Here is a 25,664-nt window from a genome sequence, read left to right as displayed (position 1 = left end):
TTCAATACTTGACATATTGTTTCTTTATGTGTTGCCACATGCACTGTTTTACTCATGAGCATTTCCTTAGTTCCCCATAATAACAAAGGCAGTGAATTGATTATAATTATTTGGTAAGAATACTGACAGTATGCTTTCAAAATTCCAAATATCCTCATTGGTCCAACATTCCAAATCTTTCCAAATCTGCACTCATCAAACTATGGAGCAAGTAGTGTTTTAATACAGGAAGTTGATATTTTCAAAGAAAAGAGTAAAGAAATTGAGCATCTATAGTCATATATGACTATACAATATTTTGAGAAAAGATATGCTGCTGTTTCATTCATGCTGTTTTTCTCTGATTATGCTCCTTATTTCCAAGATGTGGGGCCACCGAGGTTTTGCTGCAGCAGTAGTACTGATATAGTAACAATATCTTGTGCTGTAATAATTCTCTGGGGGTTCCTGAAAAAATTGTAAACATGTTCCCCAAAAAGCAGAAAGGAAGATGAACTACTACTAATATAATGAGAATATACCCCCTTCACACACACACAAACCCTGGATCCTAAAGTTTATCAGTGGCAGCTGATTTGGTCCAGTGGTTAAGACTCCAGGCTAGAAATCAGGTGACAATGAATTCTAGTCCCATTTTAGGCATGAAAGCTAGCTGGGTGACTTTGGCCCAGTCATTCTGTCTCAGGCAAACTCACCTCACAGGGCAGGTTGTTGTGAGGAAAATAGGAGGAAGAAGTATTTGATATGTTTGCTACCTTATTTATAAAAATAAAGGTACAATTTAAAAAATCACCTGCTATAGAAGAAAATGTGAAGCCACCAGCAGTCTAGATTAGAGATGCTATTTTGAAAGATATTTAAATTATACCTCTGCCTAGTAGGCACTCAAACCTGTATTTAAACCAAATAAAGCAACAGTAATTTAAATTATCCTGGCCCCAGGATTTTAGATGTCAATATTACCCTCTTGACTTTAGCTTGGAAGTTAATCATTCTCTATAAAAAGCTATCTGCACCAATCATATTATATAAGTAGCATACCCTAGACATACATATACATATTTTAAATATTTTGCTGCTACATTCAAAAGGTTTTTAAAGTTAGATTCTAATTATATAATATTGTCTTAATAAAGTGATATATAGATCCTCGGTTTCCAGCAAAAATATTGACATAATTTTGTTGATTTTAAATGTAAACATTTACAGAGTAGAATCTTTTTCTCTAAACCCAGAAAATTGAAATGCAACAACAACAACAAAATCAAAGCACTGAATGGAATCTTTAAAAAGTTTAAATACCCATATTACTTGCTGGAATGGTATTTAAGGGCCTCAAGTACGTGATCAGCAACGCCATATCACAGGTGGAGAGCAGGTGATGAAATGTGCATCCATGACTTTGCAGTGCATTTTCTACCACTTTAAATACTTGTGTATGATACTGCAATACAGTGCAAAAGAACAGAGCTTGTGTTGTGATGTCATGATGCAGGTCTTGTCATTCAGTCATTCAACACAATGAGGAACAGACACTGATGTACCACATTACAAGTCATAATTTTAGAGCTCTACCATAATGGCATCAAAGGGAGATAAATTCATTTGGGCTTAGCATGTGAATCTGCTACAAAAATGTTTTTCAAAGGCTATACAAGTTACCAAATGAAATGAAAATATATGCTACTGATAACAGTAAATTATATGTTTTGATAACTCATTAAAAAAATAAAGGATTAGGCTGATCTCACAAAGCTAAATTCTGCTTTATTTGTACTTGACGAAAGGCTGTCAGTAAATACGAGGGCTATTTCTGAGTTCTTGTTAAATAACTACATTTACATGCTCTTAAAATTACCAAAAATCAAGGTAAAGAAGACTTGTTTTCCTATTAACCAAATATATTATAGGAGAAGGAGTGGAAAAACCTGGAGGTGGTTAAAAGATGAATCAGCCTAGAATTTCTATGTAACCACAAGCAGACTAAGTCCAACCCCCTTTATCTAAAACCAAGAGGGTTCTAACTCTTGTTTCAGAAGATTCCTGTGAATAAGCTGTTTAGCAAAAAAAAAAAATATCAGTTTAATTGGACCTTCATATTTTGACCTGATCTTTTATGCCTGACAGTTATTTCATTGTTAACATAAATCAGATTTACATTTATTGATAATACATTTCACTTTTTATAACTACAATTATTTCTTAATTAACATCTTTATAATTTAGAATTATGAAAGGGCATACCAGACTTTAGGGAAAAATATTTATGCATTTTCCTCTTTGTTACTGGTTTGATTTGAGCCAACTATTTTAGGCCCAGGGTACCTGCAAGACCACCTACTGCCACCAGTAGCCTCCCACTGTCCAGTGCAATCCCACAAAGTTGGCCTCCTCAGGGTGCCGTTGGCCAGAAAGTGTCGACTAGTGACCCCCAGGGGGAGAGCCTTCTCTGGGGGAGCGCTTCCTTCTGGAATGAGCTGCCCCCGGCTTTGCGTAATCCCCGACCTCCAGTCCTTCCGACGCGCCCTAAAAAGTTGGCTTTTCCAGCAAGACGGCCTGGCCTGAAGGAGAATAAAATAAATGATTAATTTAATTGTTAATTTTAATCTAATTTTTAAAATTTTATTGTTAATATTAATTGGGTTTGTTTTTGGATACTTTATTTAATTTTTTTAAAACTTTTGTAATATGTTTTTTTTATGTTGTATGCCACCCTGAGTCCTTTGGGAGAAGGGTGGCATATAAATCCAATTAACAAACGAACAAACATATAAATCCAATAAACAAGCTATTTTAATCCTCCTGCCTCTTAATAGTAACTGAATGATTGATGTAATATTAATATAATGTTGATATTTATTGGGTTTTTATATTATTAAATGACTTACTGTTACACACATTTATTTGAACTTTTGAAATGTTTTAAATCAGAAAAATGTGGCCTTACAGATATTGCTGAACTATAATTTCCATCAATCTTTAGACAGTTGTAGCCTAAAGCATCTGAAAGACTGTACATTACTCATTCCCATTCTAAATTAATAAAACTATTAATTTCATAAATTGTTAAGATTATATTGTTCTAGTATTGCAATATTAATGTATTATCTTTAGTGTGTTATTGAATTTAATCTCCAATTTTTAACACATCTTAAGCAAAATGTATCTCAAAATGACAATTATTTTATTCCAAGTATAATAAAATACTGAGATAGATCTATAACTGAAAGAAACATAAATTTGGGTAAAAGTTAACTCTTATATAGCCAATCACAGGATTTTAGCATCTTAAACTAAATCTCTTTAAATTAGCAATAGCTGTTATGGCAAAAGAAAATGGGCTTTCTTGTGGTTTCTTTTTTTGACAAAATTTCAGCAACATTTGAAAGCTTTATAATAAGATACAATCATATATTTAGCTCCAATGACATTGTTATCCAAGCAGCCGAGTGATAATAATAGAAGAAATTGTTATCACCAAAGACTATTTTGAGATCAGAACTTTCAAACTTGAAAATAGATTACTAGGAAATTTGAATGACTAATGCTCTCAATGTTGCTGAACAAATGTTAGTGGAATGCAATATTACAAGAAAATATATTTTAATAATCACAGAAATACTTACCAATTTACCAATTCTCTGTTCTGTTTGGTGATTTCCATTATTATTACTGCTGTTGTTATTATTATTATCACTATCATTACATATTTCTATAAGAATTATCAATTTTGTTGTAAAGACCATCCTAATTATTTACAAATATTAGGGTAGAGAGATAAATTATATTTTGTTGTTGTTAGCTGTAAAGTTGTGTCTAACCGATCCTGGACAACGTTCCTCCAGGTCTTCCTGTTCTCTACCATCCCCCAGAATCCATTTAATCTCATGCCTACTGCTTCGATGACTCCATCCAGCCACTTCATTCTCTGTCATCCTCTTCTTCTTTTGCTCTCAATCATTTCCAGCATTCGGCTCTTCTCCAGTGAGTCCTTCCTTCTCATTAAGTGGCCAAAGTATTTGAGTTTCATCTTCAGGATCTGGCCTTCCAAAGAGCAGTCAGGGTTGATCTCTAGGACTAACCGGTTTGATCACCTTGGAGTTCAAGAGACTCCAGCACCATAGTTCAAAGGCCTCAATTCTTTGGCGCTCAGCCTTCCTTATGGTCAACTTTCATAGCCATACATTGCAACTGGGAAAACCATAGTCTTAACTATAGACACTTTTGTTGGCAGGGTGATGTCTCTGCTTTTTAGTATGGTGTCTAGGTTTGCCATAGCTTTCCACCCCAGGAACAAGCATCTTTTAATTTCTTGGCTGCAGTCCCCATCTGCAGTGATCTTGGAGCCCAAGAAAATAAAATCTGTCACTACTTCCATTTCTTCCCCATCCATTTGCCAGGAATTGAGAGGGCCGGTTGCCATGATCTTTGTTTTCTTAATGTTGAGTTTCACACCAACTTGCACTCGCCTCCTTCACCTGCATCAAGAGGCTCTTTAATTCCTCTTCAGTTTCTGCCATTACAGTGGTATCATCTGCATATCTGAGGTTGTTGATATTTCTTCCAGCAATCTTAATTCCAACTTGTCATTCATCTAGCCTCGCCTTTCTCATGATGTGCTCTGCAAGCCCCTTTGCCACAACAATGCAGTAATCCATGAAGGGAGTAAATTATATTCCTTTATAACAATGTGTTGTAGTTGACAGGCATAACCCAAATAATAAAATAAGTAAGCCTCTTGTCATAATTTGTAACAAATCACATCAAGCAAAATAAGTGTCCTTTGAAACTAGTCCTCCATCAGTTTTAAATGAGTTTCTACCATGAGAATGTATTGCAAAACCAGGCATTGCAAACAATTGTAACTGAACACAAATACCACAAAAAAAACTAGCACACATTTTAAATGCCACTTGTAAAAATGCATTCTGAAAGTATCTTCCTGGCATCCTGTTGTTTTGTCCCCACCAAGTATGTAATGGGGAAGTTAAAATTTAAAGTATTTATAAATTTTGGCAACATGAAGAGTATTACATTGAAATTTGAAGATAATACAGAGAAAACGCACCTCTGCAAATGATGTACAGTATAAGCAAAGGATTGAAAAAAGGAAAGGGATTGTGAAAGCAAATTGAACATACTGGATTAAAATCTTTAATCAAGGGAAATATAAGGAGATCCAAAGATACTAGTAAAAATCAGATTTTATAAGTGATTATCCCCAAGATTATATTGTGGAGTACTTATTTGGATATACAAACCTTGCATTTGTACATGTACTTCTTTGTGTGTGTGTGTGTGTGTGTGTGTGTGGTTGTGTTGTTGTTGTTGTTGGAGTTGCATTTATGAAGAATATCAACATTTTCATATTGAAAGCAAATGCATACTGTCTAAAAGCAAGTGCAAAATGTACTGTATATACTCGAGTATAAGCCTAGTTTTTCAGCCCACTTTTTGGGCTGAAAAAAGCCACCTCGGCTTATACTCGAGTCAGTGAAAAATTTGCCCGAAATGGAGGAGAAAAAGGGGCAGGGCCATGCCGCTGGGTGACACTCGTGAATGGCCCAGTGCCCCTGTGAGTTTCCCCTCCCTCTGTGTCAGTTTGCCGCGCAGCGCGCACCGCACCATCCCCCCTCCTCACGTTCTAATGTAATGCAGGGCTGTCTTACGATTCCCCTTCCTCCCCCTCCTGCCGCTCTGCAACGATGTCCCACCTCCTCCTTGTTATGGCAAGCAGCCACATAGCGATGTCCCACCTCCTCTGGTACAGTGATCCAATGATAGGAATCACTGTGCCGTGTGTCATAGGAGGCGGGACATCGCTCCCGCGGCTGCACGGGACATCATCATCACAGCGGGACATCAGCATCATGAGGTGAGTGAAGTATTTCATTGAATACACCGCTAGTTTACTGTTTTTCTTTGAAATAAATATTCAAAAACATTATTGGTATCTATTTTTATTTTTGAAATTTACCGGTAGCTGCTGCATTTCCCACTCTAGGCTTATACTCGAGTCAATAACTTTTCCAGTTTTTTGTGGTAAAATTAGGTGCCTCGGCTTATATTCGGGTCGGCCTATACTCGAGTATATACGGTATGTTATTCTACAGTCATCGTGTAAAATGTTTATGTATTTAATTTGAAAGATTCTGTTAGTGAGACTTACAATAAATAGAATTAGCTCATCTGGTCACATTTCCTACCTGGAATGCTGATATCAATCTTTCAAGTATGGGAATATAAATCGTACTCCATTTCAGCCTGATAAGATAGGGAGGTTCCTTTCTTTCTTTTTAACCTCTAATGTAGCTGCAGGCTATGCCCTCTCTTCTATTTTCATTCCTTTGACAACATTTCTTCCTCCCATCTCCCAAGGTGAGGTGATTTTTTTCAAGAGGCAACTGGACAAGAGCTGAAAAAGCTTCTTGGATGAGAAGTGAAATATCTTCAAAGAAAAACAAGAAAGTGCAGTTGCATCTTGAAAAAGCACCTTTTGGACAGTTATGACTTGGATAACTGAGAACCTCCATATGATGTTGGATAACAATTTGTCAGAAGTGGTGTAGGATTTCCTGCCTATGCAGGGGTTGGACTGAAGACCTCCAAGGTCCCTTCCAACTATGTTATTCTATTCTATTCTATTCTATTCTAATACATCTCCCAAAATCATTTCCACACACCATAATAACCATGGAGTCCAATTATATTTTCCTTCTTACTATTTCCAACTTTGGCATTCCAGTTCTTACAAACAGCACATTTTATCAATTGAGACTGAATTCTATCAATTGAGATTGAACTTGACCATAAAACTCATCACACTTTTCTTTCTTTCTTTCTTTCTTCCTTCCTTCCTTCCTTCCTTCACCCTCTCTTCCCTTTTCCCTCCTTCTTCCTTCCTTCCTTTCTCCTTCCCTTCTTTTTCCTTCCTTCTTCCTTTGTTCCTCTTTCTTTCTTTCTTCCTTCCTTTCTTTCTTTCTCCATTATTTGCAACAAAAACATGAGTAATCATTTTATCAAAGAGTTATCTGTGAAATCTAATTGGTCATTGATTATATTATATCCAAGAAGTGTTTTTGTTAAATCCTTCCTGGCCATGACAGGCAGGCCATCCTTCTTTATGTTTAAAGTCATGAATAGCAAATAGTAGGAACTTCTGTCTGAAAGGGTCCAGTTTCAATCCATCTCAATTCATGGGTGCCTAAGATGGCGTAAATTGACTATACATTAACAATTTTCACCAATTTTGAGCTTTGCCATGTTAGTGCTTCTTACATTCCAAATTTCTACTGTGATTCTATCTTGACAGCTTCAGATTTTCTTTTCCTACATGGCAACATCAGTGACTAGATGTCCCAGAGGCTTTATGGTTGCATTATAAACACATTACTGCTCTGAAAGAGCCTCAGCCCCTTCCCAGTAGCAGGTTGAGTGCCATATGAGCTGGGGGAGCCTATCATCCAGAACTATATTCTCTACCTCATCTATGTAGGGTGGGTTTTTTTTTTCAAAATAGAGAAGTAGTTTATCGCTGCTTTCTCTATGCAACATGAAATGATGCCTTTGGTGTTGCTACTAAAGTTATCATCTGCCTCCAGCTGCTGCCCAATATAGATGTCTGCTGGCTTTAGCTGGATGCCTTGCTAAGATTATATACTTTTGGTATACACTTTTGCTGTTCTTCATTCATCTCTCCCCAGAAACTCCCCCTCTCTTTTCCACGATAAAGCATTATGCCAGGATATGAGAAGGTATATTTCAATCAGAACATTTGGAATGATGTCATTAAAAGAGGGCTAACCATAAGGCCCTGCTGAACCCTCAGGAAAGTAAAGCTCTTTCTGAAGTCCCATTTTCTAAATTGCAATAGGCAACTTTTTTGCAAGTGAATGGATGAAATGATGATGCTGAATGGGTAAAGCGGTATCACTGGGACGCTTACAAGATTTTTTTTTCCTCCTTGTGTTTTTTTTTTCTTATGCCTACTTATGTTTTCAAATAGGGGTGGGTTTCTACCGGCGTACTGCCAGTTCTGTGTTCGGCAACCCAGTCGCAATTTTCACTACCGGTTCGCCCAAACCGGTGCGAACCGGTAGCAACCCACCTCTAACCCTGAGAGATGGGATGGGAAAGATACAGCACTGCCATGATATTATAAAAATGGACTTCCAATATTAGGAAATCAATCTTTTCTAAATCTATTTTGGTGAAGTTTCAAATAATTTTTTTTAGAGTTTATGACATTCCTAGAGTCTTTGTCCCTTTACTACAAAGTGGGTCTTCCATTTCTATACGGTATATTTTTGTGCCGATATTTAAAACATGGAATGTGGAAAATGGTACAATGTCCTGTAGGAATGTAGTGGTATGAGGAAATGACCTTGGGAGATGGAGGGAAGAGCCACAGCCAGAATAACAGTTGGATAAAAGGCAGCTTAGTCCACACTAGGAATGTAGGCATGGCAAATGTTTCAGAAGGTATCCTCCCTAGTTTCTTCAGCTGTAAAAGCAGATGAGAAATGTATTTTCAGACTTGCAAGATTCTGTTAATGTAACCTTACAATAAAATAGAATTTGTTCATCTGACTCTGCATATGGATTAGGGTAGTTGTACTGTAAATTGGAATAATCTTTGAGATTTAGGATCTGAAATATTTTTAATCTTGATTTTCAGACCTATTCTTCCTATGTGGTATAAATAACTGTTCATTATGCCCTTGACTTTGCTTTAAGAATTTCCTTTTGAAATATAATCTGCTCCTATGGAAATACTAGTAGTAGACTGTGTTTGGTTTTCCAAATGCCAAATCCATACAAAGTGTTTTCCACTTCTTTATCTGAAAAACTAATTGCATATCTGAGTATTGAAATCTTGTTTCTTTTTACTAACCAATAAGCAAATTCTATTCACATCTACTTGTCTCATTTAGTATTTTAACTTGAATTCTTCAGATTTGTCTGCATTGGTTGAAAATAAATATTTCCTATTGAAACAAGTAAAAGCTACTCCTTTTTAACCAGCCTTTACTAATGAAGAGCCTTCCAAAATATTGATTTTCTTATTTATATCTTTTAACTAATATGACCTAAATATGTTGTACTATTTAGCTGTGTTTTGTTTTCTTCTTGCAAATGTTTTGTTACCAAACTAAGTGCCATCAATTGTACTTTGACAAAAAGGACGGGGAGGTGTTGGCTTCAGTAGTATGTACATATACACATACATACATGCATTAACAGGCAAGCTGTTTTTAAGAACAGGGCAATGTATTTATAAAGGTAGAATGAAATTTGGTCTCAAGCTTCAAGCACAGCATTTACTTCTCACTGCTTCCTTTTTGTATACATAACCAGGGTTATTCTCTTAGATTTTGCTATCATAACAAACTTCAGCTCTTGCCTTAAACATTCAATGTTTTTCTTCCCATAAATCAGCCAATCCAGCAGTCAAGGTTAACCAACCAGCTCCTAATTATAGTATTGAATGGAATTCTTTATGTGAGAGCAAGATCTCAGCTGAATTGTACCACAAAGAGCTATGTAAATATACCGCTCCAGAGGCTCCAGAACATCTGATCCAAGTGGCCAAATATGTTGCTCTGAGTCTGCCTCTGAAAAACACTGAAATCAGAGCCATCTAGGAAGGTTTTCAGGTTCAGGTATGCTAGGATTGAAACTGAATTCCAACCTTTTGAGGATTGAAATACTTAGGAATGATTGAATTGTGAAAAAACAACCATGGATTTTGGGTGTGATTATTTGTCTGTCTCATAACAGGTTTTGCCAGCCTTCACTGCCTTTTCAGCTCTTTGTCCAGCCTCTCAATGGCATCTCTAATGCATTTGTCAAAAACTACAATTAAGAGTGCTAACTAAATTAAGTTCTGTGGGGCAGAGGTTGGATTACTAGGCAAACACTGCTGAAACTTGGTTCAAGATCATAGGGCTTCTGTTCTGTCAGGTTTCTTGTGAAGAGTTGACAGAATGTTACTAAATTCAGAACAACTCTTCTCATCTTCATGGCAAAGAAACTGAATGTGTCCAGTTACTGCATGGCCTGTAACTGACAAAAACTCTACAGTTTTTGTGTTTGCAATGGACTTAAAATCCTATATTAGCATTGGGAAACTTGAAGCAGCTCCAAATTCTTCAGATGTTAAGGTCTGTTCTGAGTAATGACAGATAGGATGAGGCTAAAGACCACACTCCAAGATGGGCCAATGACTCCTTAGAAAGCGGTAGACCAGAAGGGCAAAGAGCCAACATCAAAGCAAAATAAATTCTTCTTGCAAAATATGTTATACTTAAGTTATAGTACACATAGAAATTGCTATAGAGGCACATATTTATTTTTGTGTTTTTCTGAAGTTTGGGGAAATGGAAACTCTATTATACACATCCACAGGCATGTGTGCCATGATTTGACATACTAGGACTGAAAATGATAGCTTATTATATGTTTATATTAAATGATTAACTGTAATGTCTGTAATGAACAAAACCTCTACTTATTAACTGAAATATCCAGTGTGGTTCCATCCACAGCTCTCATTTAGATATTTTTAATTTATTTTTTCATCACAATTTTCAAAAAAAGGTCATCTACAGTTTCTTACATTCTTTATGTTGCTATTGTATGCTATAGCTTAAAAACCATTAATATTTATTTCTTTTTCATAGAACATCGCATCTTCATGAGAAATGTGATTCCCAATATTTTATCAAAATTTCAATAATTTGTCAATGCTAAATGGTCAGATCAGTTGAAATACCTAATTATACCTGTGCTATGTAAGTTCAGTTTGTATAGCTCAATCATTTTCTGTCGTGCATCAGCTTAGCTGAATTTTCCAGTATCTCATTGGATCTATAAGGAAGTTTTTGCCTTATTCCATACTTGAAATAAAACTATTATGCTTTTTCTTTATGATACATACTTCTTTAACACATAATTAAACCAGATACTAAATTTGCTTTTTGTGTTATTTTTGTATTGATATTTTATCTATGTAAGCTACCCGGACTCACTGAAGGTGAGTTGGATGGTCATATGAATTTTCTTAAATAAATAAAATAATTTTCCCTTCTTATTAAAGTTGCTAACAATGACAATAACTGACAATGCTGCTCCCCTACAAAGTGACCTTGACTATGTGTTTGAATGGTTGCCTAATTGGCAACTCCAAATTTCAACTAATAAATGCTCTGTCCTACACATTGGTAATAAAAATCAGAACACCAAATACATGTTGTGCAGAAACTCTCGTAGACGACCCTCCCTCTGTCAAAGACCTAGGAGTACTCATCTCAAATGATCCAATCCGCAAAGCTCACTGTAACAGCATTGCTAAAAAGGCATTAAGAATTGTTAATCTGATTTTGCGAAGCTTCTTCTCTGGTAACATTATATTGCTAACTAGGGCATACAATAGCTTCACCAGGCTGATTCTTGAATACAGCCCATCTGCCTGGAACCCACACTGTATATCGGACATTAACATGATTGAGTGGGTTCAGAGATACTTCACAAAAAGAGTACTCCACTCCCCTACTCACAATAGAATTCCCTATGCCACCAGACTTGAAATTTTGGGCTAGGACAATCTGGAACTGCACCGCCTGCGGTTTGATCTAAGCATAGTACACAAAATTGGCTGTTACAATGTCTTGCCTGTCAACAACTTCTTCAGCTTCAACCAAAATATTACACAGTCAATCAATACAAACTGAAAGTAAACTGCTTCAAACTCAACTGAAGAAAATACGATTTCAGCAACAGAGTAGTCAACACCTGGAATGCTCTACCCGACTCAGTTGTTACAGCCTCAAACCCTCACAGCTTAAATTTCAAACTCTACCATGGACCTCACCCCATTCTTAAGAGGTCCATAAGGGGGCCATGCATAAGCATGCCAGCGTGTCTACCGTCCCTGTCTTACTGTCCCCATTTATCTGTATTTACTTCCTTTGTTCATGTTTATGTTCATACCTATACTAGTTATCTTGTACATGGTTGACAATAAATAATAAAATAAATAATCAACAATTCATTTAATAGATGGCTTTTTAAAAAGTCAAAGTTAAAATGTCAATGCATGTTGCTTGTCTGAGATTAATTTTTTGCAAAACAACTAGAATTATTTCATTCTATTAATGGAGATCAACCTCATTTTCTTAAGCATTTGCAGTTGCCTTTTTCTAGCCACTTTGGTATTTCATCTGCTTAATTATAGAAAGGGTACTGATTTAGAAAGCAACGATCAAAAGTAGGGTTATAGATTAGTGATGGACTGAGACAAGTTGATGGCCATAAGCAGAGTCAAAGGCAATTAACCTCATTTGTCCAGAAATCCCCAAGCATTATGTATCCTATTCTGATCTACATATTGCTTTTTTAAGGGGGGAGGGATTTGGAGACTATGCACAAGCTACAACTGAATAGTTTATGAAGGGGGAGAGGAGCACAACATGACAGAGAAAGTATGTCACATATTTTGACCAAAGTGGATTTCATTCACAGCAATATTAAAACAATCTATCAAGGTTAAAACACCTGATTGACTAACAGATCTGTTTTAAAACCTCCATTTCACTCTGTATAACAGTGCTTTCCTGTGTGTTTGTTTATGCCTTGCTTTTATATGCATTATTTATTTATTTTAAAAATGTAAATGACCACCAAACTCACATAGTGATCGTAGGCAGTTCACAACTGTCTTTAGTTATTTCAGTCACTGGAATGTTAATTCTAAATATAAAAATATAACTATTTTTCAGTTAACATTATTGTTTTGCATTACAAAATGTATTTGTCTAATTATTCCCATTCCTTCCTCCATATTTAAATAAATTAGCTGTTATTTTTATCCAAATACTAATACCCGTAACAATTATACAGTGATTTCATTTGGGCGAGGCAGATTTAGAGACAAATTTGTTCACTGCATTACATGTAGACAATGCATTAGATATACACTTTTCTCATTAATTTATTCCCTATTGTAAGCAATAGAAAGAACTAATTTATTTATTTTTTCTAGGACTAAGAGGACTTATTCTATTCATGACATCTTCCTGATCTTACTAAAAAGACCATAAAACTATAATCTTGGGAATCCTAAATATGTGTATGTGTGTTTGTGTGTACATTAGCGAAATTAGCAAACTTCTATCTGCTGATAGCTCTAACCTCTACATCAGTGTTTCTCAACCTTGGCAACTTGAAGATGTCCGGACTTCAACTCCCAGCATTCGCTGGCTGAGGAATTCTGGGAGTTGAAGTCCGGACATTTTCAAGTTGCCAAGGTTGAGAAACACTGCTCTACATAAACATTATGTTGTTGCTACATAGGGATCAATGGGCAAAAGGCAAATTCTAACAACAGGAATAAAAATTTGTGGTCAAAATAGTAACAATTTTTGATAGTCAGACGATTCAACTCAATTTTTTAAGCTGAAATTTAAAAAAGGCTTAGAAGTGCTCATTAATTAAAGTGAAAATAGGAAATGAAAATTATTTGAATGTTGTTGGAAGAATTAAGTAAATACTAAAGACAGGCTAGCTTGGTGACATAAGCTTGACTTGATGGTGCACAACTCACTTTTAATTCATAATATCATCATCATAATCACCAGCACCTAAAAAAATCCTAATATTCCACAGTACCAACAGAATTTAAGATTTTTGCAAAGCAGATTCCAATTCCTATATATCAGCAATGATTTCTTAATAAATTCATGTATTTTTAGCAGATGAATTTATAGCTAATAATGGGTAAAAGGAAGGTCACAACTTTTAGCAAAGGCACCCCTATATAGCACATGTTTAGCTTTAGTTTCCTTCAATTGGGCACTTATACCTTGCATTGATCAATTTTCATTCCAGCTCATTAAATATTGCTGATGCATGAGATCAAGAGAAAGTGAACTGTCTACAAAGGACTAAAGGATTAGAATAGTTGCTACCAAACTGACTGCTTTAAAATAATGGCATTTATAATAGGACCTTTATGCAGAGCAACTCTCTATCCCTTATATGATGGACCAAAACCAGCATATAACCCAGGGGTAACTCGCAGCCTGTTGGTTACATGCGTCATGCGCTGGTCATACCCACATCCAGTTTAGCAATGGCGGGGGAGTCACTAGACGTCACATGACAATGCCATGATGACATGAGTTTGGCACCCCTGATATAACCTGATATGCATTTTATAGAGCTGTGGTGGCGCAGTGGTTAGAATGCAGTATTGCATTCTACTTCTGCTGACTGCCGATTATCAGCAGTTTGGCAGTTCGAATCTCACCAGGCTCAAGATTAACTCAGCCTTCCATCCTTCGGAGGTCAATAAAATGAGGACCCAGATTGGGGAAAGATGCTGATTCTGTAAACTGCTTAGAAAGGGCTATAAAAGTACTGTGAAGCAGTATATAAGTCTAAGTGCTATTGCTGTATATGTAGTATCCATATTGCTGTTGTATTGTTTTTGTTAAAATGTGCTGTAACTTATTTTAGATAATGTCAGACTCAGTCTCTATTCAATGTATACATGTGATTGCAAAAAGAAATATTATTTTGTTATTGTTACACATTTCCCACTTAATAAGAAATTTCAGGGATTCAGCACTTACCCTATGCTTAGTGTCTTTATAAAGAGGTACCTCAAATGTATGGGGTTTTTTTCTGTCCATTGATATTAATCTATCAGCAGGTCACCGTAATGGTTTATAACACTGTCTCTTCCTGTTTTCCATCAGGTATCTAGGGAAGCATATTACGCCAAATACAGCTTTTTGTCTCCTTTTGAGACCCAGTTCAAATGCAGACGGTCTTCCTGGGATGGGCCATGTGCAGGTCTCACTCTCCATTTAGGGGTTTATTTTAATTAAAATAAAACACCAACTGAAATTTAAAAAAAACAAGGCTCTGTGAAAAATGAAAAAATACATTATACATAGGAATAAAAAAGGAAGTTAAGTTATAAAAAGATGCAAGAGGTTGCCTAGAGAGGAAACTTTGGTTTAAAAGAAAAGAGTAGGTTGTAAAAGGGTTGGAATGTAAAATAAATGTTTAGGGGAGAAAAATCAGAAGTTGTAATAAGTACACCGTAAGTATCTAAGCTAGAAACAATTCTTCTCTTGTTGCATTAAAAGTTATTTTTTTCATACTTTAATGAAATATCTAACAAAAACAGAGAGTCTAGTCATGAACAAATCATACATTAAATCTCCATATTCCTCTCAAAAAGCACCGTGATGAAAAATCCATGATCAAATGATCCCTGTTTAAAAAACAGATGTATCAACCACTCACCTTCTGTTTTCCTTTTCATATATCCATCTAACAGATTTCAAGGAAGAGTGAAAACAATGTAATCACTTTCTCTTTATCAGTATTTCTATATGCCAGAGCGCTCATAATACTTTGGTGAAGTATGGATTCAAACTGGGCAATCCAAAAAATCCTCCCTATTATGGCTTAGCCACAAAAGCTTTCAAAATCAACTCCGTTCATTCTGGGACTCAGGAAACAGCAGAATCTTAATGCACATCCTTAGCATGATCAGCATTTTATTTTCCATTTGAATGTGCAAAGACATCAGAAGACATCCAGTAATCTAAAGCCATGGGATTCAACTCTTAATTACTCTGCTCTAAAGGGCAATATATGAATGGAAGTTGCTAAAACGAAGACTTTCTATTGTAGTTTCTAGACTTATTTAGAGACTAACTAGAATCAATGTAATAATATTTTAATATAAAGAGCTTTATCATCTAGTAGTTGTCCAGATTTTTTGCAACCCAGATATGATAGCTCCAGTTTTTGCTACAAAAGCTGATCAGTGGCTTTGTAATATATGCAAAGTAAATGCAGTTCCTCCTGCTGCTGTTAAAGAAAAGAAGTACTGAGGTATATATTTCAGTGTTAAGGTAAAATTTAAGAGCCTTGCTTGATAGTTAGATAGTTTTTGTTTTTTCTATCTTCCCAATTCAGAACATTAGGTCTTTCAGATCAGTATGATTTTCATCAAGAAAGCTAGTGGAATGTAGAATCAATGAGCCCAAACTCTGGGCAATGTGAAGAATGCCTAAGCAAGCTTTGGAAAGTTGGTTAAACAGGATAGTTTTTATCCAATCCCTTTCTTCTTCTTAGGTTCAATAATAACCCTGTGACATTGTCAGCATTTTTATACCATTAGTGCAGTAACAACAAATATAGCTCCAAGGCAAAATAATTTAAGTGCCAGACTTATTCAGATAGGGGAAATCAATAACCTTCAGATATAATGTGGAAGGTTAAGTAAATATTGAATAAGATGATTGTTACATTAAACAAAGTGTAAAAAGCTACAACTTATATAAGAGAAAAATTTATTCAGCTTGTTTTGTAAAAGCTACACGCTGGATTGTATTATTGTATTATATTCACAACTATATTAATATCTGTATATTTAATAATTAGAAAAATTATGAATAAATTCTCAAGGAGGAATGGTTCGGTATATCACAATATATAGTATCACTTTCAATAACTGTCTCAAATGATATGAAATTAGCAGTGGATATGTTTTTCTGCTATTTTAATATTTTAATTTCAGATAGCATGTTAAACTAAACTATGAGCAAGAATATGCAAGCCTTCATAGATCATTGATACAAGAGGAATACAAGAAACAGCTTATATTAAATCATTTAAATAATTATCTATGCTGTGCTGAGCAACAATGTCACTTATGGTAGATTTGTCAGGCAAAAATATTGTGAGACATTCTGGGGAGGCAGAAATAGGAATCTAAGGAAAATGAAGCATTAACAAACAAGACACAGAAGAAGAATTTATTGGGATTTTATAAATGACAACTCAGATCAGGTGGCAGGAAATCTTCAGAGAAGCATTTTTTGATTATCCAAAGAGACTCCAGGTAAATGAGCTCACCATAAGTGAAGCTGGGAAAATTCTATTCCACGACTATCATTAAAGGTATCTTGTTGAAGTCTTTGTCATTCTTGCTTTTTGGATCTTGCCAAGCTAAGTAGGGCTGAGTCATAATCCAGTCTGAATAGTTTAAGATACATAAAGTTCTACAGTAATAAGATATTATTGAGCCAAAGCAAAGTTCATAGATTCTTGAAAGCCATGGTTTGGAATTAACCCAGAAAATGCAAGATTGGGCAATTATGATTTGTCCAGCACTTTGCTTTTTTCAGATAATTTTGTTTGTCCTAGAAACTCCTATACTCTGCACTTAAAATGTAAGCATAATTGCCATAGATCATAACTGCAAAAGTGGGTCCTCCAGGAACAGTAGCTTTTCCCCAACTAGACGCATGTCTTTTTCAAACCACCTCACATTCATTCACTTCTTATGCCCTTTGGGTTTCTACATGGGCAGACTGAGCAGTCAAGTCTATATAAATAGTACTAAAACCTTAAGTTCAGAATCGGGAGCTGGGAGGTTCATAAGGTCTGCCTTCTTAGAATGAAGACCTATTTGAGAAGGCTCTGATAGTATAGCCTATTTTATTGGTACAGTTCTTTATAGATACGATTTTCAAACAAGAGTTTTTCCATAAAAACATAAAACCTCTTTGAAGTATGCGTTTTGTCACTGAGCCAATATCTTTTGCATGATAGACATGCATTATACAACATTTGTTGTAATCATATTTCATATTTTTAGAAAAATACTCAGAAATACATAAAGCACTTCCACTTACACAAACTGAACATTTGAATTTGGCAGATTATTCTCTCTAAAGTAGTTCCCATAACCTTAGTTACTCTCTAAAACAACAGAGGGCCAAAGGGGGAGTTAGGTAGGATGAACTCGCACAAAGAGATTGTGGATCACAAAATGGCTACTTTTAGCTGGAACATAGGCATTATTGGATTTTGTGTGTGTGTCTATACTTTTGCAAGTTGTGAGATAGCAAATTTTTTGTTCTGACTCTAATCGGATAATTATTTGCCTCTTTTATCACAGGAGACATCCAATAAAAGCTATATGCTTAATCCTAATTAATATCTAACCTTAGCAATAGCAATAGCAGTTAGACTTATATACCGCTTCATAGGGCTTTCAGCCCTCTCTAAGCAGTTTACAGAGTCAGCACATCGCCCCCACAGTCTGGGTCCTCATTTCACCCACCTCGGAAGGATGGAAGGCTGAGTCAACCTTGAGCCGGTGAGATTAGAACCGCTGAACTGCAGATAACAGTCAGCTGAAGTGGCCTGCAGTACTGCACCCTAACCACTGCGCCACTTCGGCTCTTACAACCTTCCTTTGTTCATGTCTAAACTAAGCATCTCTGGGGGAGGAGGAAGTAAAAGAGAATACAAAACTTTAAAATTTGCCCAATGAAAGCAACCCTTTTGTGAATTAAATGCTGGAGACTCCCCCTTTCCATTTGGGCTCACCTGGCAGATTAAGGAAGAATTGCTTGGTGCTGTGACAGTTCAGAGACAATTATTTAATAAACGTTCTTTGAAGTTTATTGTGCCCTGGCATCTACCCTTGGTGTTCTCATTCTTTGGCATCTGTCCTGCAAATCCTAAATTAAGTTTGACATGCAAACTAACAGCTAAATTGATAAAGCAAGTTTCAATAAAAAGAAGAGTGGTATGAGTAAAACCCATTGAATCAGCAATCATACAGAACCTCAAGTAGGCACTTCACCTGTGAAATACAGCATTAGGTGTTTTGTACTTTGATAAACTACAAAATGTTCCATTAAAAATCTTCACTGGTGAATTTATATGATGGATGACTAAACCCACAGTGCCCACAAGGAACTAAATGTTTCACTAATAGTATAAAGACACTAGCAGCATCTGAAAGGTTAAATGTCATCAAATTCTTTCCCAAAAGAGAAAATCCACTCTAGAATTAACAATGATAAATTACTGTTGTTAATGATTTAAAAAATTGCCAAGAGGCAGAAATAATTAGCTCAAATGCAATTATTCCATGACTACTGACAGCTCAGTTATTATATATATTTGAAATTATTAATTCTGCATATAATGACAAAGAGAAATATACCAAATACATAGGATTATTAGCTCATATTCAGCCAAGAACACAGTATAAAGGAATATTGTATGTTTTCCAGCAGGTTTGAATAGCTATGTTTGACTATTTTAATCAAGTGGTGTTTTTTAAAAAAGAGCCTTAATTTTTCTACACTTCAAGCTTTAAAAAAATGCTTGGAGATAAGATTTCTACTGTTCATATTATTACATTTGTTATTCTTTTCAAGCTTTATGTCAAGGAAAAAATGAACTGATGGAAAACAATCCTCAAGTGCATAGTTTTCAATGAATTAATAGGGCTTAATTTTGTGCAATCTTGCATATTTTATTTTAACATGAATCATTTTTCTCCGTGATAGATGTGCAGACAGATTCAATGCATATATACTATTGGCTGTATTTGCAACAGTTTTAAACATGTCAGTTTAAAACATTAGTGGCAATATTTATATAGCATCCAATGTTTATGTATTGCTTATACATACTTGCTTATTTGTTTCTTTATTTGTCATCTTTGCTTTTGTTTTTACTTTGTGCAGTCCCTTTATTACTTTTTTATGACCAGTTATGACTCATTCAGTTTTGACTCATGCAATCCTCCCATTGGATGGGCAAAAAATACAAAAATTGGGTATCATATTTGCAGTGATATAATTGTCAGTAATACTATCACTCTACCTTCTCAGAAAGATATTATAAACAGAATATGGTATCAGTTTGGAAAAGTTTTATTATCCACAAACTTTTCAAAGATATTAGCTACCCCCCCAAAAAATCTCCTAAATTTCTACTGTATATAGTCAAAAGATCTTGGAAGTGAATATACAACAGGAAGTAAATAGTTCCAGACTGAATGTTCTCATTTTATTATTGCTCTGCTTTCAGAAAATGAATAACTGCATTTCACTTTAAACTGCAGTTGCAATTAAAGAAGAAATGAGATGCTCACTTTATTGTAGCAAAAACAGGCTGTGAATAAACAAGGACCACCGCAGTGGGGGGGTCGCAGTGGCTCATGTGGTAAGATGCTGAGCCTGCACTCCGCTAAGGTCGGCAGCTCGGAGGCTCAATTCCCATGAGTGAATAAACCACTTAGGGACAGGAAAGGAGCCTCCCCCAATTCCCTACTGGCATTCAGGCATCCCATGGGTAAGATAACACCACCCGAAAAAAATTATTTCACAGAGGCAGCCAGCCACTTGGGTGATCCTTGGCTAACACACGCCATACACTTAAAAAAACCAAAAACCAATGGTGCTCCTGTTTTTTTCAATAAAGAGAAGCACTCTGGACTAATGCAAAAACTCAGATGCAGCAGGTACCCTGGGAAAGGCGAGCTTTTAAAAAGAAAAACATTTAATTTTAAAAAATGTTCAGAATGAAACTGAATTTGCATTAAAAGATTTTAATGGTCTGATTCTAATGCGCTTATGTGGTTGCTGTCAGTATTTGCACTCTTTAAAAATATGCCATTAAGAAGATACCGGTAACTGTATGGGCATGAGTTAGAAATACCACATATTTATTTAAATTACATGGGAACAATTTAATGGAAAAGATTAAGTGGTTTAAAAAAAATTAACAGAAATCTCATACTGGATGAGCAGAGAAAGCAGCTAAATTCAGGACCCCGGTCAGCTCAGCATAGAGAAGCCAAGAGAGGCTGGCTGCATGTAAAGATAAATCCAATCAGCATATTAAGCAGCTGCCTGAATCTTTAATTTTAGACCTTTAATTCTCTTGCAGATGTTAAGAGTCCATAATCATCTATAGATTTATTCTAAGGGCAATTATTGTACATTAAAGAGCCATGCCTTGTTCTTCAGGCAAGTATCTAGCAGGAACAGAGTTTTCTACTTCTTGCCATGGTTGAGACTACATATTTGAAGGGAAATGGTCATCTTGTATCACAGACAGATTCAAGGAGTTATCCAGGAAGCCAGAAACAGAGTTTGTGCAAATCCCTCATATGGAAATGTTTGATAAAGCAAATATTTCGGGAGTTTTCTCCAGGTATAATTCCTTCCCTAATCTTTCTCATTATATCTATTTTTCAGGGACTAAGTCTAAGTCTATGACATCTTCATCATTTAATTCATTTCAGTTTCAGAAAGCTGCACTGGTTTCCTTCAGATTAATAAGCTTTCCATCCCACTTTCCTCATTCAGTATAAAAGCTTAAGATAAAGATGAAAAATACTAATAAATGCAGCAGATATTTCTGTCCATTGTGATTTTAAGCATTGGTTTGATTATATGCTTTCTTGCATACTGTCTGCTGCAATATACAGAAGTGCTATTTTCATGGTAGCTTTTTTTGTTCAATATCTGCATGGACAGAACATACTCAGCTGCAAATGATTAAGTCAGCACACCTAGAGACAAGGGACAAAAATAATTCCTCAAGGCATGTTTTCCAGATCATGTGAAAGGAAGAGAACCAGATCTCTAGCTCTACTTTCAGTATTAAGAATACTGAATTTCTTGTTGAGAATCTATTCTGCTAGTGGGGTCCACCACTGTATTGATATCCAGTGTGGTGTAGTGATTAAAGTGATGGACAAAGGCTGAGAAAACCCTGGTTCAAGTCCAATTTCAATTATGAAAGCTTTGATTTGGGTGTTGTAGGGAAAAAAATGAAGGTGGAATGTAATCTTGATGCCTTTAGATCTTGGAGGAATATTTAGGATAATAAGAATAGGAATACCAAAGGAAGTTCTAATTTAAATTTCTTATAGCATCATTAATTGGTGTTACATTTGGGCATTGTGAAAAATTAAAAAGTGACTCAGACTCAGGTGCCTGGCATTTAATGTAATGCTGAGGCCATTACCTACTATGTAGTTCCATTCTAGGAAAAGTTTCCAGCACAGAAGAAACCTAATGGGGATAGCTAAAGTCTCTGTTGGATTCAGCCCTGGATGGAAAAATAATGCTTGCCTATAATCTTTCTGAATAGCTGTCAAATACAAGAAACACATTCTTCAAGACCCTTTTTTAAAACCTCTTTTAAAAAATACCTTATTATTCACCTTTAACAAGAATTGCTCAAATGAGTTTTTTTTAAGTGGATATATGCTAAAACATAAAAATTGTCCTGGAAAAATATATATTAATCTCCTTGGAATGAATCATTTGTCCAGGTATCTTTAGTTCCTGATAGTCTACTGTCACTGATTGATTTTCTTTACACTAGAAATGTATGCCTTCTTTGCTGTGAAAGAATCCATCAGCAGATATAAAAGATAAAAGCAGCAATAAGTAGTAAAGGACACATCAGGGAGTCCTCTGTTCACTGGTTAATGGTGGTTAGGAAGTTAAAAATATTCTAATGCAAAGTTGGTGCTGTGGATATTGACATTTCGGCTTCCTTTTCTTCTACCTTTGTTGTTTTAAGTGCTGCATATTCACTTGAAAGTGACTTCAGAAAGGCACTTGATTCATATTAAATATAAACATTTTGTTCCTATTAACCTGCAATATGTTTACTTATGTAAACATGTTAAAAATGTTATCTGCCTGCAAACAATATTCCCCCAGCCATGGGTTTAATAATTTCTATAGTACCACCGAATCTGAAGATTATGGAAAATTAATCTACTTCTCTTACAGGAAACACGGGAAGATTAGTTTTTGTCTCTCGGTTCCTTGAAGAACAATAAGTTAGATGCTGTTCCACAGATATGGGCATATAACAGTAATGAGTTCGAGCTGCAAACCTGAATAATTGATAAATGCAGCAATACGTTTAAACAAAGAGCTCTTGGTATAGTTTAAATATATTATGTTTGGCAAAAACAGTTCTTATCTTTGATAGGATATTTGTCCATGTTTTCTTAAAATAATTTTCATTGGGTAAAATGAGGTTTACTCCCAGACTAAGTTGGAACTGCTGCCTTGTTGCTTAATCTTATGTAGGTCCATTCATAATCAAGTGTGTCCCTTAGTTTCAAATTTTAATATTTTCCTTCTGTGTTTTACATGTCACTTCAGTACTGAAGTACAGTTCTCCATTTATTTTTATTTTTTTTAAAAAAATATTTTAAACATAAAAGACAGCATAAAAATATTATCATCCATTACATACAGCATGTCATTTGGTTACAAGCATTTGTGCATCCATATTTTCAATTACATATACAATCACAGATTTTCCGTCTAATATAACTAGATGCCTCACTTTCATTGTACAACATATATTCAATTACGATTATTTCTTTCTTTTCAATGAACCTAATTCCCTTGCATTCTTGATTGTCTATTTAAAAACAATATATCTTTATGTAATAACTTATCTCATTCTGAATATTTTTACAGTGTAAAAGAATTTACCAACTATTTAAATTTATACATCACTACTTTCAATTATGCATAATCCCACCAATCATCCATCAAGTATGCTTATGTTCATTGTTGTCCTTGTACATCATACATTCAAACAAAAATGTTATTCCTTCATTTTTAAACAAAGTATTCTAAATATTCACTTCATATATATACCAATCTTTCATTACTTCCTTATTAAAACTATTTATCAACAACAAGATATGCATAATATCACTGATCCTCTATCAAATGTACATAAATTCATTATTATCCTTATCCTTCATTTTAAAACAAAATATTGTAAATTACTCAATTCATATATATGTCAGTCTTTCATTGTAGCGTTATTAATCTATTTAACAACATAATTGTATTATCACTTATCTCCTTCAATTAAAACATAAGTAAAACATATTTCATTTCCAGATTTTTTTTCCAGCCACTGATAAAACAAATCCCACATCTTATAAAATTGCTCATCTTCTTGTTCTCTAATTTCAAATGTCAATTTCCTCATTTCAGCACACTCCATTATCTTTCGGATAACATCCTCCTGTTTTGGTATTCTTTCATTTTTCCAATTTTTTGCAAATACGATTCTAGCTGCTGTTAAAACGTTTACAATCACATATTTCAAGTCTTTATTGTAAATTTCTGGTATGATTCCCAATTAAAAAAAATCTCTAGTTTAAGGTCTATGTGTTTGTGTATCATTTTCTCCAACCATATGTGAATTTTAGTCCAGTATCTTTTAGCTTCAATGCAAGTCCACCACATATGGTAATATGAGCCCGGTGTCTGATGACATTTCCAACACTTTTCCGATTTATTCTTGGCTATCCTTGCAATTCTCGTTGGGGATAGATGCCACCTGTAAAACATCTTATACAAATTTTCTCTATATGCAGTTGACATTGTCATTTTATAATTTTGAGACCACAATTTCTGCCATTTCTCTAAATCAATCCCATGCCCAAATTCCCCCCCCAAGCTATCATAGTTTCTTTAACTTGTTCCTTTTGTAATTTGACCTCTAATAAATATCCATATAGTTTTTAAATTACTTTTTCATCAATACCTGTTAAACTTTTATCTAGCTCAGTCATTTTGTTGTAAGGACCTTTTGATTTTCTATCTTCATTATATCTAGAGTGTATCTGCACCAGTGGTGGGATTCAGCCATCCGCACCTATTCGGGAGAACCGGTTGTTAACTTTCTAAGCAGTTCGGAGAACCGGTTGTTGGAAGAAATCTCTTTTTGTGTTTTTTTCCACTTTACAGGGCTAATCCTGTATAGAAGGCAGGAAGAAACATTCTGGTGTTGTTTCTAGCCTCATCTTTATTACCCTGCTTACAGAAACTGCCTCTCTAGTTAACCCTTATTACATTGTAACAACTAAGGCGAAGTGCCCATTGACCTGAGTGACATTGAGTTGGCCACGCCCACACAGTCACATGACCGAGCCACGCCTACCCATCTGGTCATTATGGAACCAGTTGTTAAATTATTTGAATCTCACCACTGATCTGCACATATGAATACTAATTCATTTCTATTCCTTCTTGTTTCAACTCTTGGATAGATTTGAGTTCACCCTCTTCATTCAGTATTTCAACATATCTGTTTGTTCTTTTTTATATATTATTGGATATGAAAATGCTTCAATGGTTGATATCCAGACTGGAGTTTTTAAGTAGTGTAATCTTTTAACCTTTTCCCAATTTGATAGCAAAACCTCCCTTATATAATGTCTTCTAAAATAATCATGTGCTTTAGTTCCCTTATACCATAAAAAAGCATGCCATCCCAACAGTAAATCATGATCCTCTACATTCAATAATCTAGAGGTTTTTAGTGTTATCCACTCCTTAATCCACATCAGGTTTGTTGCTTGATATAACTCCCAGTCAGGTAAGCCCAATCTTCCTCTTGTTCTAGCATCTTGTAGCAATTTGAGTTTTATTCTTGCTTTTTTCCCTTGCCAAATAAACTTCAAAACTATTTTATTTAGATCTTCAAAAAAGTCCAATCTGATTGGGATTGTCTGGAACAGGTATAAGATTCTGGGTAAAATGTTCATTTTAATTGTAGAAAATTTTCCTATCATTGATAGTTGTAGGTTTTCCCATTTCATCAAGTCAGTCACAATTTGTTGCTTTAGTCTAGTATAATTGTCCTCCTTAAGAGTGCTGCATCTAGCTGATAAGTATATCCCCAAGTATTTAACCTTTTTTGTGACTTGAATCTGCAAAGCTTCCGCCAACTCTTCCTTTTGTCTTAATGGTATGTTCTTTGTCAAAATA

The sequence above is a fragment of the Thamnophis elegans genome, chromosome 3 (assembly GCF_009769535.1).
Source record: "Thamnophis elegans isolate rThaEle1 chromosome 3, rThaEle1.pri, whole genome shotgun sequence".
NCBI lineage: Eukaryota > Metazoa > Chordata > Lepidosauria > Squamata > Colubridae > Thamnophis > Thamnophis elegans.
Note: the sequence above shows the minus strand (reverse complement) of the source record.